Genomic DNA, 16,368 nt, shown 5'->3' on the forward strand with positions numbered 1-16,368 from the left:
ATCAACTTTATCTCCTTAAACATTGGGGAAGAATGAATTTCCCTTAGTGCCTTCCATGATATCTGTTATCGTGGAGGAGGGACTATGCTGGCTTGCTGAAAAGAGGGAGCAAGGAGAATACTATTGGGGAAGCTTTTGCTCCCTAAATGTATTTCCCTATCAGGTTATTTGCTGTGTTTCAATCAGTGTAGCTACCCTTTGGAGAAGTTTTGCTGCAGGTCCATCAGTTGAGTTCTGCTGCTGTTAACTAGAGAATACCAGAATGCTCTGGTCTTTTCTGTACACCACAGGGAACCCGAAGTGCATTCCAAGAGCCAAATACATGTATTTCTTTCTCACTCCAGTGACATGAGCTGTGCACTGCTGGCAACGCTGCAAACCCAAACCTGTGATGGACTTGGCAAAACGCTTTTCTGTTCAGTGGCAGAGGAAGCACAAGCAGAAGTGGCTGTGCACACTCAGCACGGCCATGCTACGGGTACGACTCTCCAGCGCCTGGAGGAGTGCGGGTGTCCCAGCTTGGGGCTGGCCACCCGGGCCTGCGACAATGGCCCCTCCAGGAGCCCTGGAGGAGCGGCTGCGTCCTGCTGGTGCCCGCACCATCGCCTCACGCAGCGGCACTGAGGAACGACCCGGGCGGGCAGAGCGGCGCCGTCCCCCCGCCGGGCAGGGGCAGCCCCGCGGGGCCCCACGCTGCCGGGCCGCGGCCCGGGGCCGGGGCGGAGCCGCGCCACCGCCTCCGCGCTCCCCCCGCCGGGCTCGGCGGCGCGCCCCGGCGCTGCCCGCGGCCCGCAGCGCGCCGGCCCGGCGGCGGCCACCCGACACCCGCCGCTTCCAGGAAGCCGCCGCCTCCCCCCCGGCCCCCGCCGCGCCGTCTGGGGCCGCCGCCGCCCCGCGGGCTGCCGGCGCGGGGCCGGGGGGGGGGGGGGGGGGGGTTCGGCGGCTGGCAGCGCGCCCGTCGCCGCCGTGCCCTCGGCTGCCGGCCGCCACGGGGGGCCCTGCGGCTGTCCCCGCTCGGGCGGGTGTCCCCCCTGCCTCGGCTGAGGCGCTTTGTGCGAGCGGCTGCTGCCTGCGGGAGAGGGCTTTGGTCCTGGATGGAGAACCCCGCCCCGGGTTGAAGGCAGGGGTATGGGCCTGGGGGGGAGAGGGAGCGGGGAGGGGCAGAGTAGGGCTTGTTCTGCTGCATTTCTGTGATGTAATTACACGAGATTTAAATGAGGCAGTGTTCCCTACTGAAAAATAATCACTATTGTAACCCCGAGCGGCACTGCTCGGGAGCGCCTGATCTATATGCTTCAAATGTCAAGCCCAGTGCAGGAGCAGAGGCTCAAAAAATCTAATTATCAGTCTAAAAGAAAATCCTTTTAGAGACAGAGAGTGTGTATGTGACTGGCTGTGGTGCTGAGAGCCTGCCCTTCCCCTAGGAAAGTAAGCTCATGATGCTTCCAGGTTTCATTTCTCCCATCTACAGGATCTGTCCATTGTTCTTGCCTGGATCCATCACTAGCTCTGTCTAGAGTCCACAGCAAACCTGTGAATGCGCTTCCTCATGAGCCATCTGAGGTGTCGGGCCTGTTGGCCCTGCTCCAGAGAAGGGGAACTGAAACATGCTCAGGGTAGCACCTGGGTCATTCATTCTGGTCACAAAAATGCTGATTTCATCACCCAGCATCCCAGCAGGGCCTTGCATGCCATGGCTCCACGAAAGATGTGGATATTCCTGGTGTTGGTCCTATCCCATTAAGCTCAGTGGTAAATTCCATTGGCGGTGGAATGAGATCTAAACAAATATTTTCTTTGGGTTTGGTTCTCTCTTACTTAATGTTTTATCTCGAACTGATGTAAGCAAGAGCAGAACTAAACTTCTACTTTATTTAATTCTTCTACTAAAGGTTTTTTGAATGATTGTGGCATTATTCAACAAACATGCTGGTTTCTTGGAACAGATTTGGATAGCGCAAATGACTGTCAGGAGCTTTTCTTAGTGTGCAAACCTTTCTTTCTGCATTCTTTACAGCAGGAGTAGGAGATAATGGGGCTGGAATGTCCTTGACTGTTCATGTTAGTTCTCTGTGTCAAGCAGGATAAAACTCCAGTTAATCCTGCCATAAATTTAGGTATTCCTAATCCTTCAGTATTCCCACTTTTTTTTTTTTTTTTTCAGGCAGTAGGCATGCAGTCAGCCCTGTGCCAAAGAAAGAATATTAAAGTTGAGACTGTAAGCAGCTATGAAAAAACTAAGGGGGGAAAACGGAGTACAAGCTGCCCAGTATTGCTCAAGTTGAGCTGGCTTTAATAGCTCTCCCCTCTAACCTGTCTGGCTCTGCAGTCCCTTAGCATAGGAGAATGTGTATGTGGGAGCCTGCAGAGATCTCTCGTGGGGCTGTTTACCCAGCTCAGTACTCTTAATACAGTGGTGGAGTGGTGCTTTGCCCCCTCTTACTGTAGTGTCCATTAAAGGTTTCTGTCTCTGCTCTTTGGAAGTATGATAGAATTAGACAACTACCCCCAGCTAATGCACAGGATAGTGAGGAAAGGGGGCTATGGCATTTGGAGTTAGTGTGTGGCTACAAGGAAGAGGCGACCTGTTGAGAGGTGCTGCCTCACAAGCAGAGGCCTAGGTTTAAGATGGGCTGCTTCTTGTAGAGGTGTGTGTTATCCCTTCTTCCCTGCGGAGCTGAGGGGGGAATGTGCTCTGCAGTCCTCCAGCCGGAGCTGCCGTGGGGACAGGAACTGCTCCACAGGACAGGGAAATCTATAAGGGGGGACAGGGCACGGACTGGGGCAGGAGGAAGCAGGGCTCAGAGAAGCTTCTCCAGAGTAAAGGAAGAACAAACACTGCTTTAGGGAGGGAAAACATGTGGAGGGTGGATGCTCCCACTGCTAATAGTGAGTGGAAAATGCATTCCTATCATCCTGCACAGCTCACTATGTGCTGCTCCGTGGCTGTTACACCCCTTTCCTGATGCCAGATCAGTAATTGGTGATACGTGATCTCTTGCAAAAGTAACACTTCTGCCTCCTTTCCCTTTCTTCCTAGCTTGTGTGGAGTTTGTTCTTTCCTCTCCTGCTTAGCCTGTGGCTTGTATTACTGGTATGTTTAAAGAAATGAGTTCATTTTCCTCTTCTAGGTTATATTTCTCTCTCCAGGAGTTATCAGTTTGATGTCTGTACACTTTATGAGGTGCTGTGCTTCTTATCCAGTGTTTTGCTGGGGGAGTCTGTTATTCTTGCTGTGGCTTGAAGGGGAGGGGGGGGTGTGGATGTAAATTCTGTAGTATTAAAATGACAAAAGGAAACCAACCTCAGCCCATGAAAGCTCTCTGAACCTGGTAACTGGAATTGCTAAATGGCCACTCTATTTAACACCAGGCTCAGATATACCAAGGGGAACAGTGAAAATCAGGCCAGCTCTCAGTATAACAAACCAGGGTATTTTCAAGGCTTCACCCCCTTTTCTCAGGTAGCAGGGAACTGGCAGTTGGAAGAGGGGGATCAGCATAGTATGTGTGACTGCTGCACCCTCAGAGAAAGCCCGGTGACTGCAGTTGTCATGCTGTGTTAGCATGTGTTACGTAGATACTGCTGCTGTCCCATGGATATGTCAGAGTGGGACATGATGCTCACAGGCAGGCTTTGCCTCGCCATCTTTTTTCTATGGAGTGGAATGATCCAGAGAAAGGGACCTGCAGGGTTTTGGCTGGAGCTGTCCCTGGCAGAATCCAAGGTGCAGTGCAGTGTTCCAGCTCTGGGCTGGAGTGATGGTGAGCACCTCTCACTGCACACGTCTTGATCATCAGGTCTGCCAGCTTGAGTATCATGTGTGGGCTCTTCCATCAGAACCATCCCTGTTCTGCTGGGATGCAGAGCCAACCTGCGGAACCTCCTGTGTGCACCACAAGCACAAAGACCTTGGCCTGGCCTTACCACCAAAGGCTGTTTACTCCCACTGGGAATGCTCTATGAACCATGCATTTGGTATGTCTTCCTGGATGATGTGGAGGCTTTGCAAGCAAGCCAGGGGAGGCCACAGCCACACAGCTCCCAATTTGTTTTCTCATAAGCACCAAAATAGACGGGGGGGGGGGGGTGGGGACAGAAACAAACTGGCTGCTTTTGATGAGGAGCAGCCCTTCTCCAGCCTGCACTAAAAGCATTCACATTTGATTAACAGTACAAATAACTATGTAAAAGTGGATTCCTGGACCTGGATAAGAAGGCAAGACCTTTCACTTGCTCCCACATGTCCATTTCTGGTAGGGTCCAGTTAGCATCTTGCTGGTATTCTCTGGGGGATGAAGCCTGGAGATATGTCTAGGGGTGGGTGAAGTGGTTCATTTATCACCAGACAGTTCTGGATCAGGCCCACTGTGCGAGTTTTCCTGTTGTCTCCAGTCTGCAGGAGGCTGCTCCTTTTTTGCTTGGGTGCTGCTAAAGTAAGATCATGGGATTCTCTCTGTAAATTCATGAATCAAAATGACCCACCAAACAATGGTTTTATGCCTTGATCCTCTGGCTAAACACTGATTTTCACACTTGGCAGCAAAGTATCTCTCTTCTTAGCAAACATTGGGTTATCTGGCATAAAAAGAAGTGTCATTTGCAAGTTCTGTCAAGAGCCTACAAATTTAGGGTTTATTGACTGTATTCCCAGTTTCTCTACCAAATCCCCATGGATCTCTGTGCACCTGTAGAGGGGGGACAGAGACATATCTACTATGTAGACTTAGTAGTCTACTACTACTAAGTACCAGTTGTACTTACAAGAATGGTGTGATGCTTGACTGAGGAATGTCTGTGCTCCGAGATGCGCAGATGAAGGATGTAGCTGTGAAATGTTCTTACTGCTCTTAGCTAGCAGGGGGGAGAAATGGTTGTATGCTGCCTTGCTTTAAATGGGGCAGAATGTGAGGCACAGAGAGCAATGAAAACTCTTCAGATTGTTTCCCTTTTCCCCCACAGAAATCCTGGCCCTGTTTCTGCTGTCATGTTGCTGTGGAAGAGCAATTCAACTGGTGTCAGAGGATTTCCACTGACATAAGTCTGGCGTAAGCAGGAGTATCATAGGGCTCTATATTGGACACTTTTCACTTTCCAAGGTGAACATGTAGACTTCTGTTAAACAGACAGACCTCGACAGGCCACTGCTTTGTCTTTGCCCTTAATGTTAATTTGATTATTTAACTGTATAAAGGTTGGAATTCTATTCCATAAAAGTGTCTTCCATAAACACAAATGGAGGTGGGCATTAAAATAAGCCATAGATAAATATTTCAGAGAGACTTCTCTACTTGCCACTGAGGATCCCTTCCAAATTGGCAATCATACATGTATCTTGTTATCCAAATAGATATACGTTGTTATCCAGAGGCTTTGCTGGTATTTACCGTAATTGATGATGATACTGTTATGAATTGTTTTCATAGCATTTTGAAGTGTTGCAGACTTCCTTCAGAACAATCCATCCCCTGCCCTGAGGAACCTTGCAGCAAAGGTATGTCTGATAAAGAATATTGGATTAGACTGGGATGTGAGTACAGAAGGTCAGGTTTGCTATTCTGCTTTCATCCAGCTCCTCCAGAAGCTCCCACAATAATAAATAGCAATGATCACCTAACTAACTGTAAGGCATAATGGCAGCTTTCATCCAAGATCTTCAAAACTCTTAGAAAGGTGGAGTTTGCCAATGGAGAACTGCAGCACGGGGATGATCAGCTTTATTTCTGCCAGGCAGAGTGGAACTTGCCAAAGGAATACACGGGGAAGTGCATAGCAAAAAACAGGATCAAATTCCTGCTTCTTGCAGCACTGTGCCTCAGTTTTGTGGGTGATTGTGCCACACAGTCTCCAGACATCCTCCCCACGGTGTGCTTCTCTTTCTGTGTGACCCAGAGCCCTGGGTACGGTGTCTATTTGGCCTGTCTTTGTAGGTACTCCTAGAAGCACAGACCTGGTGTAGGGGCTTTCCTACGAGCAAGAGCGTTGTGTTCTCAGCACCCAGGGATAACCTTAACACCTGACGTTTGCAGCATCAGAAAGGTTCTGTATATGCTGTACAGTGATGGCAAATGCACAGCTCACACACAGCCATGCAACAATGTGAAACGTTTGCAAGATTAGAAGGAAATATTTAGCGCTGGTCCCCTTCTAGAGCATTCTGTTGGTTTTTAAAGAGATGTGAAGCAGCCTCTCTAATACAAATGTATTTACTGTAGGTTTTCCCTCCACCCTCGTCATTCCTGTCAAGAGAACCGGACAGCTGTGGTCAGTGGCACCACTGAAGGACATGTGGGCTGACAGACAGTAAGTTTGCTACGGCAAATATTGCAGTCTTATCCAACAGAGGCAAAACAAATCACATGTTGTCAGTGGGATTGCAGGTCAAGCATGAAGTTTTGCCAGCTTCCTCAGGCTGAGCAGAAACAGAGACCCAGGCAGGGATTGGAGACAGCAGAGGTGACTGATTGCTCCCTGCTCAGAGCTGCCTATTTAGTTATCTACTTATGTCTGGTTTTCTGTACTTGCTGGGTGTTGGGTTTTAATGCACACAGTCCCCCAGTTTTATATCATTATTGTGAGGAGTTTCATTCTGGCCCAGCAGCAAAGCTTTCCCCATGGTGGTACATATCAGACACCATTTTTTCCCTTCTTACCAGTTCTAGGTATTCTATGGTATTCTAGGTATTCTATGGTATCCTTACCATCTAGGATCCCAACTCAGCTCAATGCAGATTTGGAACCATTAACTTCTGCACAGTGATTTCATGCTGTCTGGGAGGAGCAAGAATAGAGAATACTGTTAATCACTTCTTCCTCCTGGCCAAAGAAGGGCAGGGTGAATGAAAATGTTGGTCTCAGCCAAAAACCCTCTTGTCCCTCTTCATCTCTCTCCCTTCATCTCCTGTCCCTTCTCTTCTGCTCTCTGACCTGTGCTGTAGTGTTGCTGGTGTCCTCACTATTCTCCTCTGCCACTGCTCTCTGGATGGGACAATGTGCTTGAGAGACTGGGGGCCCCATACAACCAAGAGAAGCCTGTGGAGTTGTCCCTCCTCCTTCCAGCTGTGAAGATGGCCTGAGGGACTTCTAATGACTTTCATTCATCCTGCACACAATCAGAGCAGCAAAAGCTCACAACACAGGAAAGAGAGGGAGAGAACTGGCAGGGGAAGAAAAGGATGGGAGGAGAGAGATGGGTTTCTCTCTTTATCCAAGAAGCTGGAAACTTCCCTGTTTGGGAAATTAAGACCCTCTGACCCATGGAGTCTGTTCCCTCCAGTTCAGACAATTTGCAGATGTTCTGTCAGGCCTTCCTGCACCAGTTCTGTAGCTATAAAGCCTTTGCATCCAGTTCTGTCAGGTTGGCTCTTTCCCAAACACATTACATTCACATAAGCAATAAAAGCATTTTACAGTGCTAGAGCTGTTCATTCCTCAGGAAGTCCTAGAACTTCATGGGTGGAAGGCAGAGGCTCTCCAGGAGATTTTAGTCAAGCCATTTGTTTCCAAAATCATCTGGGGCAGGAAAGCAGAATGTATGATCAGACTCACCTACAAGAGCAAGAGTTTGAAAACATACTGGGGAAATACAAGGTTGAAGGGCAGGAGGGGGAGTTTTGAATGGCCCCATATAGAATCATAGAATAGTTAGGGTTGGAAAGGACCTCAAGATCATCCAGTTCCAGCCCCCCTGCCATGGGCAGGGACACCTCACACTAAACCATGGCACCCAAGGCTTCATCCAACCTGGCTTTGAACACTGCCAGGGATGGAGCACTCACAACCTCCCTGGGCAACCCATTCCAGTGCCTCAGCACCCTAACAGGAAAGAATTTCCTCCTTATCTCCAATCTAAGAGCTTGTATCTGAACATAATGCACTTGTATCAGAACATATGGAACTTGTATCTCCTTTTCTTCTCCCTGTGAGGGTCCTTGGCGTTCAGGTCAAATGTGTGGAGAGCAGCTACTAACCTGTGCCAGGAAAAGAGATAATGCTTATGAGCAGGGTACGGGTAAGGATGGTTCTCTCTGCTCAGGGAGACAGACGTATCAGTGAACAACTAAGAACAGAACAACCTCTAAGTGTGTGTGTCTGGCAACAGTGGGGTAAGAAGAAGACATGTATTTCTAGACTGACCTTATTTGGCAGAATTCCTAGGGTCATCCATGGAGGAGAAGGGTGGGAACCAGCTGCAGAATTAAAGAACAGTGTGTACGTGGAAACCCAGCCCTCCATTTTATAAGGAAACAGCCCCTTTTAGAGGTGCAAATGAGAACCCTAATTTGAGAGCTTTCTCATCTCCTGGCTGTGTTCTAGCACCCATTGGAACCTGGGAGGGCTGTGTTAGATGTCCAAGGTGCAGGAGGCCCAGAAATGCTTCCCTCACTGCATGCTTGAGATACTATGATTAAAAACACTCCCACAGCAAGCAAAGTAAAAACAACAGCTTGAAGAAAGGTATTTATGTCCTAAGTTGTAAAACTAGACAAGCTCCCAAAGAAACAGCAGTACCAGAATTTAGCTGTTGGAACCCAAAGAGGCTTTGTTCTGATTTAATAATTAATGTGGAGCTAATTGAGGCTTTTACTGAAGTGAAACAGGATAAAAGAAACCCGCCAGTCTGGCCACCATGCCTCTGTGAGAGCAAGTTCATCCTGCTCCCTTAGGACTCTCTTTTCTTTCCCCCTTAAAGGGATCTGGAGTGTGACCACTTCTGCTGTTCCTTACCCAAAACACAGGCAGGGAAGATGCCACAGACATCTAGGCACAGGGAAGGGGGAGCCAGCCGAGAACCAGATCTGGTAGAGAATGGAGCTTTCCTCTTTCTCTCTGCCAGGTCATTATTTAACAGGGATTTTCCATGTGTGCCCTGACTTGGGAATTACTGAGCCATGCAGCAGTCACAAAGGATGTCTCCAAAAGGCAGCAAAATAGACACTCAAGGGAGAAGCTGCCTCTGTGTTATCTTTAAGAAAGTAAATAATGGCAAGGGTTTATGGGTTACACTTTAGTGCTTTAGAAGTTGAGCCACACAGAGTGTACCCAGAACAAAATGGTTTTTAACCCTCTGGAGTATGTGCAGTGTGAATAAATACTACTCAGGTTTGTTGGGAAACATGGGGAAGTTGTAGTGTTAGGGTTTTAGTTACCAGATGATGGAATGATCCGAGAACATTCCAGGTTAGGGCATTGCTGCCGGGTTGAAGCCTTGTTGCTGTAGCTGGAAGTGGGATTCTACTAGAAATGTCCATTTTCCCATTCAGTGACTGCTCTTCAGCACCTGCCTCTGAGGTGGAACTTAGGTTTTCCTTTATTATCCCAGGTTCACTGAACACAGTGAGTGAAAACTGCCTGGAGCATAAGAAACGTGCAAACCAAAGCTCCTCTACATTGCTGACACTCAATGGGATCATCAACAGAGTGAGGTATATCACACTACTGCTGCATTTTGCGATTCAGATTTTCTTTGGAAATGGGAATGCTGGAACATTGGTTCTTCTTCCCTCCAGATGAGTGGGGTGACATAAAAGATTACTAAGCTTGCAGAAAGTGCTTTTTCACCACCTCTTAGCCCACACATCTCTATCTGTAACCCTGAAAACAACCTAAGATGTCATCTCCAATGTACATGTTGCCCTCTAGCCCTCCCTAATGTCTTCATGCTGGAGACAGTTACTGACCACCTTCAACCTTGACCAGCTCTCCTCTGTGTCTGAATATACCTTTTAGTGAATTAAGTGTATCACATATCTCCTACAAAGCACTCACTGCATGCACATTCAGCAGTCTGCTCTACTCCTCTTTTCTGCTCCACATGAACTGGAAGGAGTTAGGGAATGCTGCCAAAGATGGAATTGGCACAGAGAAGCACAAGGGTAAACTGCTGGTACTGCATGCACTACAGATGTTGGGTTGGCTCTGGTAGGATACAGGGCATACACAGTCTGTTATGGAATGAATAAAACTGCACAGGCAGGTAATGTACCATCTGAAAACTGCTTTTATACTCTGAAGAGATTAGTGTCTGTCGTTTGGGCTTTTACTTTCAAGTCTAATAGCTGGAGATTTAATCCCTTATTCAAAGAAGTAATTACTGTTCATATAAATAGGTCTGCTGGAGTCAGGGAGGGATAATCAGTTTTACCAATCCAAGTCTCTACAGTATTGCCCAATGAGTGATGTAGCATTTAGTGCATGTAGGAATGATGGAGTATATTTTCAATGGTGATCTGTGGAAACAGTCAGATTTGGGTGCTGAATGAGGTCATGGCCCTTCCAGGGTTCCATCTACATGTGGTACATGTCTCTGCATCAGTGATGGGTTGGATGGCAGGACATGGTTCTTCCTGAAATCAGTATCACGCAGGCTGAGCCTGCTTTGGAGCCAGGATCTCAGTCTCCAAACCCCGCAGGTAGTTGCTGTTAGGCCACCCAACAGGCTTTTGATGAAAGAATCTGGAGCTGTAGTTTTGCCCGCTAAATAAAAACATGCATCAGGTTTCCGATCCCTTCATTTTTAACTGTTAAGTACATTAGGTGGGATTTCTGTGGCTTGAAACAAGTGAGATTTGTAGGATTTCAGGATCTGTTGTTTCTTTACTGCCTGTACCAGCTGGCAGCTGGGGCTGAGGGGGATCCTGCAGCACTCGCACCCTTATCAGAGCATCCCTGGCAGTGGTGCTGGGGTTGTCGTGCCAGGCCAGGAAGCAGAATGTGCAGCAGCAGAGCTGTGATATTTTTTTCCTTCCTCTCTCCCACCTCCATGTGGGGAATTCCGTCAGCCATCAAGTGAAATCACTGCAGCATACAGCACATCTCCGAAGGTGGGAAAGGGGATGCTGGGCACATCCCTGTTTATTACAGGGGGATAGAGTGTAGGATGCAGGTGGGGTTCAAAGAAAAGAAAGGGATGTGGGATGAGGATCTGGTTGTGGTCATTGTTGCCAAAGAAACCAGTTGAAGGGGGAAAAATAGTTGCACTTGTGTCATATTATTATTTGTGTGCAGTCACATAGTAGGCAGAAGTCCACAACATCACAGATTAGAACCGCACCATAACACATTGAACTCTTCCTCCTCTGTGACCCTGAAAGTCTTGGGATGGTGTTTTCATTCCTGCTTTTAGTTTTGCTTTTGTTGTTGTTGATGGTTTGGTTTTTACTGTTGTCACTTCATCCGGAGAGTTCTTGGTGCTGCATTTGGGTGACATCTTGAACTGCAGTTGGTGCTGCTTTAGCTTTGTTGCCATTTCAGATAATGAACTGCTCTAATTCTGTTCCCAGCGTTCTGACTGCTGCAGGAATGGAGTCATGCCAATATTGGTGGGTTTGGAAAATCATTTGCAACTGTGTGCCAAGCCCCTGGAGGAGCTGCCATTTAGAAACACAGAAATGAGAAGAAAAGAATAGGACCAGTGATCAGTTCCTAAACTGTTCATTGTATGACCCCAGGCAACTAATTTGATTTCTTTGTGCCACAGTTTATTGATCAGAAAAATAGGGATAATATCTATTTATGTGTTGCAATAGGTTGGGAAATCTAATAAATGGTTGGCAATAAGCTTTTGATCCTGTCAGAGTAACAGAGAACAGCAAAAGACTGTATTATTTACAAATTTGTGTTTCATTTCTCATGTAATTGGCATTGTTACGGTGCTATTTGGAATTAAGTTGATGCTAAATAGTTTACTGAAGGAGAATTCAACAGGCTCTTGATCCTGGTGTGTGGGAGGTTCTGATGTGACTCAGGCTCTCCTTCATTTGCTTAGGCAGTTGAATTAAGTCTTGCTGGGTGTGCAGCCCCAGACAGGTCACACTCTACAGCCTCCATGGCTCAGACTTACCTGTTCTCCATAGTTACCATCCTCCTCTGCTTTAGGCACAGTGGATACAGCCCTGGAGCACATGTAGGTTCACCATGTGGCCTCTGACTGCATCCTCTGTCTTTCTGTAGGTGATTCTGTGCTTTTGGCTTAGTTACAGAAAGGCATTGATTATGCTATGCTTTTATATGAAAACTGGTCCGTAAACAAGCTAAATCACAGCCCCAGCTGGAGTTTGAGCTGCGGAAGCAAGCAGCACTGGAAATGAGCTTTGTTTAGGGAGATAGATTGAAATGAGCCGTGTCCTCATACAGGTATATGTATCTGTGTGGCTGTGCTTACCTCTATCTGTACATGTGTGTATGTTAGAAAGGTAGAAATCTAATGGTTGTGGAATGGCCATACAGAGCTTCAGGGAAGAAGTAAACAGAAATGACAAGGAAAGTAATTCCTTCCCTAAAGAGAAAACAAGAAGAAATCTAAAACCAGAATATAGAGGACATATGTGGCTCCCAAGGCTTTCTGGGGTCTGTGGTCTGCTATTCCCCTAGAACATCAAACTGGATGAGGAGAGCAGATCCTAGATGAAGTTGCTTTCTCAGTGTCCCCACAGACTTTATGAAGAGCCCAGAGGGCACATGTGCATCAAAGAGAAACAGTCAGAATCATGCTATTCAGAGGGGGAGAACTGAATTCAATCCCAAAAGGGGATTGATACCTATAATTAAAAATACAGTAATTAAAAGAATCTTCTGCCCACTAGAAAGTCCTTTGCCTCTCTGTAGGAGGAGACAGGGAACTGAGCAGTGTAGAACGGAAGAGCAAACTGTAACCCAGTGAATTAGTCTTAACTATAGCAAAAACAGCACTTGTGTAAATGAGGCCCCTAAGGGCCGATAACTAAGCAGTAAAATGTTACAGGAGGGAAGTAAGTCAGGGCTATAAACCTGGGAAGTCAGGACTGGGTAGCCAGGATCTGGAGCATAAAACAGGCGAGATTAAAGGATGACAGATGAGGGCTGGGAAGGATGCATGAATCCTTCTTGGCATAAGGATTCTAACTCCTGTGGCCTAAAGACAGGCTTATTCCTCTGAATACTGCCAGGTACCAGAAAATGACTGAGAATGCCCACTGAGAACTTGAGAGTAGAGTAAAAGAGTGAGGAATGGCTGATAAATAAAATAAGGAAATATAATCAAATCAGCATTGAGTGTGTTTGATTTAAGAGGACACCAGTGAATAGAGAAGGGGAAGAAAGCGGCAGGGTGAGAGTTGCTGTTGGATAGGACTGTGGCTTGAGTGAGATATAGTGCAAGCCCTAAATTACAATCATCATTATTTTTTGGCTGGGCTGTGCTGTGACATCAATACCAATTTACACTCTGGGTGAGTAGCACTTACTACCTTCTTGTCTTCATAAATTGTGCATTGTCCTTATTTATTTGCTTCTCTGTCCCCTTCCTCTCCTCCTGCATTGCCTCTCTCCTGCTTTTTATAAGCATGATGGGGCTGTTGTATCCTTGCTACGTCCTTGATGAGTTTGACATTTAACCCCACTTATGGATCCCCAGCTCCACTCTCTTTTCTGCTAGACAGGGGAATATTCAACCTGTATTCTGTCTCAGGAGGAGGATGGTGTGTACAATAGGAGCAAGGTTGGCATTACTCTTGATAGACCTGCAAGCAAGTGATTCTTTTATTATCATGCAGCTGGTAATTCCATGATATACTTCCAAGCAGCAGTGCCTGGAAGCAGGTCTGCTATTTCTGATACATCCACAGGACAGAGCTACTCAATCCTTTCACTGTGTGGACTAAATTCTAATAGAGAAATCATTCTGCAGGTCACCTCCCTTCCCAGGACAAACATTTGATACCTGTTGTAATATTAAAAAGATAGAGTATCTGTTGCTTTCCTTTGAGCATAATATAGCAGCTGAGGGAAAACACCAAACATCATCACACTGACCACATTATTGTAACTACAAGATGTATCTTTCTGCTGTTCCAGAAGAGCAGAGCTGGAGAGTTAGAACCCTTCTGATTTGGTTTTCTTCCCTGTAATTCTGTGTTGGAGTTCTCATCCTGCAGAAAACAGTATTGAGGAAGGAGGGGTGGGAGAAGCATGAGAAGACAACAAAATCAAGCATATTCCAAATAAAAGGTCAGGCTTGAACTGGAGACTTTAAGGAACTTTTACCAAAGACTTGGGAAATAATCTGAATCGCCAACAAACTGGGGAGCTTGATTGTGGGCCTTCAGAACACTCCATCCCAGCTGAATGAAGAGATGCTCCTACGGATAGAGTTCTCAGAGACAGGTAATGTGTCTGGTGTCACCATCCCCTTTCTCATCTTAATAGATTAAAAGATTTCCTTAATTGCCCTTTTGGCATAAACAATTAAACCCATCCATCTTGAGGGGGGAAGAAGATGAAGTTCAGTTGCACTTCCTTGGAGGTGGAAGACTTTTGCTCAGCAGATCAGTTTACTCTGGGGAGTAAAGTTGGAGATGCAGCAGTCGTCTGTGCTTTGTCTCTGCTCCTTGTACTCTCTTTCTTCCTTCTGTCGTGTTGGAAAGAGCAGTCAGCTCCTTTATTCCCCCCTCCCTGTCCGTAGCCTGCTGCCTTCTGCATGGAATCAGCATGTAGGCATTCTCCTAGGACAGCAACTCTGTGTGGTACCCAGGCTGTGAGGTCGTGCCCTAGCATAGTACATGAGGAGACAGTGGGTTAGAGTCTGCTTAACCCTGTCCAGGTGCATAGGGAAGAAGATGGATACAAGGAACGCTTTTTTTCGCTGCCTGTATGCAGGGGGCAGGGAGGAGGCACCATCTCTGACACTCCTTTTACACACTGCATGGTGCGGTGGGAATCTAGTCCAGACTAGAATGGAGTCTTGCCTCAGGCTCAGTGCCTTGTGGGAGCAGCTGCCAGCATTGAGTCCTTCTTTACCTTCCCTTCCCCCTGCCCTCCCTAAGCAGAGAACTTGCAACTGCAGCTTTTCCTCGAGTGTAATAACGCAAACTAATTGCCTGGCTGCAGCAAAGCAAGCTGAATCACCTGCCAAAGCCATAGAGCAGCTCCTTCATCTCCATTTGCTGCCTGCACGAAGGCAGAGCAGGAATTCAAATCCTGGGGAGTGCTCGCACCCTCCTGGGCTGCAGCTGGATGATGGGAATGTTTGGAACTTCGCTACTGTGATTTGTTTGATTTGGGGGAAGCAGGAGGTATAGGCATCCCTGGTGCCTCATGTGCAGTAACATGCCTTTCCTTCAGCACCGCTTTAGTACATATTCTGGGTTAAAACTGCCATGTTAGGTTTTCCTGCAGGGAAAACGCTGGAACTAGTCTTGGTGACAAGGGAATTTCTTTGTAGATGACATGAGAGCAGTGTCAGTTCAGTTCTTACTGATGCCAGATAGGAAGGAATAACGTGATAAGAGGTGGTGGTTTGGTGGACAGTACATAGCCCCTCCACTAAAAACACATAACTCCAGCATCATTAACTTTCAAGTCTGAATTTTCCAAGAAGGAATGATGACCACATGAAATATGGAATGAGCTCACTGTGTTAAAGGACAGCAACCCTTAATTGTTGCTTGTCTGCATCAAGAATTTACCAGATTGTTTCATTTCACTGGTATTACAGAAAAATCACTCTTCCAATTTAATTTCTAAATCTCAGTCCACCTAACACTTCTGTGCATGAATGGCCCCATTGTACTCACTCACATCAGTAGTTAGCTCCTAGCTGGATTAAGTCATTAGGCGCTGATCCTGCTAGCAGTGTGTTATGGGTAACTTTACTCAGGGGTTAGCTGAACTGAGCTTTGCGGACTCGTCTGGGTGGAGCTGTTAGTAAACAAGTGTTTGCTACACTCGAGGTATTAATTCATGTACTTACTAATTTCTGTAATACTGAACATTTTGGCTACTGAATGAAATAACATCTGAGAGGAATAGATTTATTGGTGCATATTTCATTGCAGAGTTTTTGGATGTGAAAGATGCCTTTAAACTGTGTTAAGTCATTCTCTATGGTTAGAAGTATCTAAGGACATTTAGCTTATAATATATAGCTGCGGTCTGGTTATTCACCATACAGAAGAAGCATCTAAATCTTGAATGTAGTTATGTCAGGATGGGCACAAAGTCCCAAGCCTTTCCCTTCCTTTGGAGTATCAAGCACTGTCTGCTGCAGGAGGCAGGGTGAATGCTGAGCTCCCTGGAGCAGTGGTATGATCTAGGGGCAGATCTCTCATCCTTCTACAAGAAGCAAAGCACAACCCTCAGACAAATGATGAACACCCAATAATTTGTGCTTCTAATAGAAATGCCGTCAGCATTTAGCTCCTTGGTATTGTGGCAAACCAGGATCCCCCAGCTCCCAGTCACCAGACCTGGTTGTGGCTTCTGTGGTGCAATCAGCCTGGATCAGGGCACAGGCATTTTTGCTGTGTCCATGCTTGACTCACCCAAAGCAGTTCACATGGGCGTCTCACGACCCAGGAGACACCATGACCTCACACAGCACTCCTGGGCTTG

General features: G+C 46.9%; 1 long non-coding RNA gene across 1 annotated transcript; it reads left to right on the forward strand.

The window, feature by feature from the left end:
• The first annotated feature begins 951 nt into the window (after positions 1–951).
• LOC136022827 (uncharacterized) lies at positions 952–11,583 on the forward strand. Its single transcript, XR_010616340.1, has 6 exons — positions 952–1,126; positions 4,963–5,099; positions 5,427–5,494; positions 6,216–6,303; positions 9,323–9,425; positions 11,283–11,583. It is a non-coding gene; the product is annotated as an uncharacterized LOC136022827 (long non-coding RNA).
• Positions 11,584–16,368: the final 4,785 nt, after the last annotated feature.

Source organism: Lathamus discolor, chromosome 16 (assembly GCF_037157495.1).
Source record: "Lathamus discolor isolate bLatDis1 chromosome 16, bLatDis1.hap1, whole genome shotgun sequence".
NCBI classification, from domain to species: Eukaryota; Metazoa; Chordata; class Aves; order Psittaciformes; family Psittacidae; genus Lathamus; species Lathamus discolor.